The sequence below is a fragment of the Anolis sagrei genome, chromosome 1 (assembly GCF_037176765.1).
Source record: "Anolis sagrei isolate rAnoSag1 chromosome 1, rAnoSag1.mat, whole genome shotgun sequence".
NCBI lineage: Eukaryota > Metazoa > Chordata > Lepidosauria > Squamata > Dactyloidae > Anolis > Anolis sagrei.
Window position 1 is genome coordinate 9,694,706 of NC_090021.1, and position 3,949 is coordinate 9,698,654.

Sequence of the window (3,949 nt, forward strand, 5' to 3'; positions counted from 1 at the left end):
CTGCTGCCTTGGCAATCAGGGATCAATAGAGCAATGAGTTCAAATTACAGGAAAGGAGCTTCCACCTGAATGTTAGGAATACCTTCCTGACCGTGAGAGTTGTTTAACAGTGGAACTCTGCCTCAGGGTCTGGTGGAGGTTCTTTTCTTGGAGGCTTTTAAACAGAGGTGGATGGCCATCTGTCTGGGGTACTTTGATTCTATTATTCTTGATCTGTCCCTGAAATGGGAGCAATAGGGGAGGAGTGCATTGAGGCAAGTAATATCTGACTGAAATGGGTCTTGATATACCAGATCCAGTTAATACAGTGGGATTCGTTGAAATAACAAAAGATGCTAAGGTGTTGGCCACTTCGATGGAAGCCTAAGGTAGAGGTCCTTGTTGGGGACCCCATCTACACTTCCATATAATGCAGTTTGTAACTGCATAATATGGTCAGTGTGGGCTGTTATAATGCAGTTTAACTTCATTAAATGTAGATAGGGCCTTGGCCTCGGAAGAATACAATGGCTACCCCTCTCTTAACAAATCTCAAGAGAATTCTTGGCCCTTTCGGTGTCAGAAAATATGTCTGATGTTTTCCTCTCCTTGTTCTCACATGGCCTATCTAATGTTGATGAGCCATTAAGTCCAAATGGATGTGTATTTTGGAACAATGGGCAATGAAAACATGAGTGGTATGCATTGTTCCAAGAAAGGTAAAGAGAGATATTTATAAACTTGGCAACTTCTACGTCATCAGTTGCAGGATGACGCATGCATCCAGATTTCCCATGAATCCATATTGCATTCTTGTTTTGGAAGGACCCTATAAAAGGACCACCTAGGTCCCCAACCATAACCATCATTGAGGTCTGGCTTCTCTGCTTAGATTCTTCATTTCCCAGAGTTTGGAGATTTGATCCATCAGTACACCATGAGGGCTCTTTACCTTGCCATGGTTATCATGATGCTGCTTGCCACTGCTATGAATGTTGAAGGTAGGACCTGAACTATTTTTGGTTAGGAAGAATGGGCAATGTCAGAGTTCACCAGCAAATTGAATAACTGTAAATGTGTGTCTGTGTTGTTGTGCACCTTTAAGACTCCTGCCAACTTAAGGTGAATTCATGGGTTTCATAGGGGTTCTTGAGCAAGGAAAACTCAGAGGTGGTTTGCCTCATGCTGCTTCTGAGATACATCCTATAGCACCTAGTTTGCATTACTAGTCTTCCATCCAAATGCAACCACTCTTTAAAATCACTCATTATGGATAGTTTTAAAACCTTCATGACCTTCTAGATCAGACATGAGTGAACTTTGACCCTCCAGGTGTTAGGGATTGTGAGAGTTGAAATCTAAAAGATCTGGAGGGTCAAAGTTTACCCACGTCTGTTCGAGATTCTACAGAAGGTCCCGTTCATTCTGCTACTTTGTTGCTCTGAGACAGGTAGCACCTACAATCAGACATGGCTGTGACGTCTCTCAGCCCACCCAGATCTTTGCCCTCCATCTATTTCTATGGCCTCCAACTTTCCCAACCTGGCTTAGATAGTCCCAATTAATTTTTATTTATTTATTTATTATATATTGTAATCCAAATATTTCAGTTGCTTTCTAGATGCCTCAGTTCCTCCCTTCTCTTCCCAATGTATCCCTCCATTATTGACTTACTTCTATTTCTGAAAGCTTTAACATGTAAACTATTCTACACTCAGTCAATTCAGAAGGTGAGAACAGAAGAGGGACTAGAGTTAAGACCAGGGGTCTTCAAACTAAGGCCCGGGGTCCGGATACGGCCCTCCAAGGTCATTTACCCGGCCCTCTCTCAGGGTCAACCTAAGTCTGAAATGACTTGAAAGCACACAACAACAGCAGCAGCGACAGCAATTCTATCTCATCAACCAAAAGTAGGCCCACACTTCCCATTGAAAGACTAATAAGCGTATATTTGTTAAAATAGTTCTTCATTTTAATTATTGTATTGTTTTTAAGTGGGATTTTTTTGCACTACAAATAAGATATGTGCGGTGTGCATTGGAATCCATTCATGTTTGTTTCAACTTATAATCTGGCCCTCCAACTCCTTGAGGGACTGTAACCTGGCCCTCTGTTTAAAAATTTTGAGGACCCCTGGTTTAGACCTTCCCAGTTGATAAAGGCACAAGCAAATTGTTGCAGCTTTTCCTAGTATCTTCCTCTTCAATATTAAATTCTGCCACCTTGATCATATTCTAAAATTACTGCTTATAATTGTCCCAGTTACGATCTGTGAAATTTTGGAGAGTATGCTTCCTATATGCCCGACATCCCTGTCTCATGGCAATCTTGACAAGAGTTCCAGATCCTGTGTTTTTAGTTATCAGTAGTTAGTTATCATGGTGGAAGATGCTCTGGAGAACCCATCTGTGGTTTAGGATAACAGTCATTGGAGAATCCATGCCTGCCCAAAATCAAACACAGAGGGCCTATAAGAGCAGAAGTGTGGTCTTTGCAGTCCAAGACTTGAGCATTAACCATTTCAGTCACTGAAGAGTCCAGGGAACACGCTGGAGACTGAGAAGCAAAATGACTGATTTCAACACAACGATAAGTGGTGATAGTAGACTTGTCTTACAGCTTTCGCTGTACTGCTGCATTGATTTGTAACTAGCTGTCAATTGAGACTTCTATCCTCATTATCTCACCATTTCCTTTTTAAAGGGTTTCCTTCTCTTTTGTTGCTGTCCCTGTTGTCTAGACAGCTACTAGAGCTGCATGAGATGGTCGAGGCTCTGCTTCACTGTTAGGCTCTGTTTGTTACATGTTTTCTGTTGTCTCCCCTTCCCTTTCATTCCCAAAAGATACCTCCTCTCAGAAGAATTTAATAGGTATCGATATGGAGAAAGATACTTCCATTCAGCTGCAGTGTTTCCTTTCTTTCTACAGGAACTAAAAAACCAAATTGTTTTTATGCTGGAGGCCGATGTGACAAATCGTGTCAGAAGGATGAAACTGCCTACTACAAAGAGTATCATTGCTCTCTCTGCTGTATGAAGTACAAGAAGGGTGACTAAAAAGGGAGGATGCCACTGAGAAGGGCCAAGAGGAAGTGACCCATTGCTCAGCTACCAAGAAGGCATCATGTTTGATCCCCTTCAATAAATGCAAATGAATGCTCAGCTGTCTCTTGAGTCCTTCTTTGAGGGAAGGGAGGGAAAGATGCATTGGTGGATGAGTCCAAGGAGGGGAGAATTTTGAGATTGACCTATCATTTACAAATCCCAGAGTGCTGGGGTGTGCACCCACGAAACATCAAACTTTATCAGCATTTTACTTATTTTCCAGACAGCCTGTCCCCCTTATGGATTGTTCTCTGCCTTCAAGGTGACTTCAATTGATTGTGATAGGGAGACCTCCAGGTCTCCCTATACTCAACAAACCTGCTGAGTTTGTCCACACTCAAGGCTCTGGATTGAGTCTATCCACCTGAGATATGGTTTCCCTTATTTCATACTGCCTTCCACTTTACCAAGCATTATTGTCTTTTTTAGTGAGTCATGACTTCGCATGAAGACATGACTCAGTTTGATCATCTTGGCATCTGGGGAGAGTTCAGGGCCCATTGATTAGTCCTGTCAGCATCCCACCAGATCCATAGAACTCTTACTCAAATGAGATACAGATATTTCCTCCCTCTTTCCCTGGACAAACTAAGAACCGCATTCTGGTCACTCATGGTTTGAGTTTTGGTTCTTTTCAGGCCTTTTGAGATTGAAGGGCTGCCTAAACAGCCTCTGATGGCATGATTCTCCACCCAGACCCATTTTGGGATGACAGTCAATGGAAGCGCTTGGCCTCATTATCTCACCATTTCCTTTTTAAAGCAGGCTCGAGCCTTTTCTACTCTTTGTTACTGTGACTTTGTCCATGTTGTCTAGAAAGCTACTGGACCTGCATGAGGTGGTTCAAGCTCTGCTTCCCTTTTAGG

The 3,949-nt window shown here is 42.5% G+C and overlaps 1 long non-coding RNA gene across 1 annotated transcript; it reads left to right on the forward strand.

The window, feature by feature from the left end:
* Nucleotides 1–831: 831 nt before the first annotated feature.
* On the forward strand, nucleotides 832–3,140 carry LOC137095867 (uncharacterized). The gene is made up of 2 exons (XR_010909014.1): nucleotides 832–980; nucleotides 2,908–3,140. It is a non-coding gene; the product is annotated as an uncharacterized lncRNA (long non-coding RNA).
* Nucleotides 3,141–3,949: the final 809 nt, after the last annotated feature.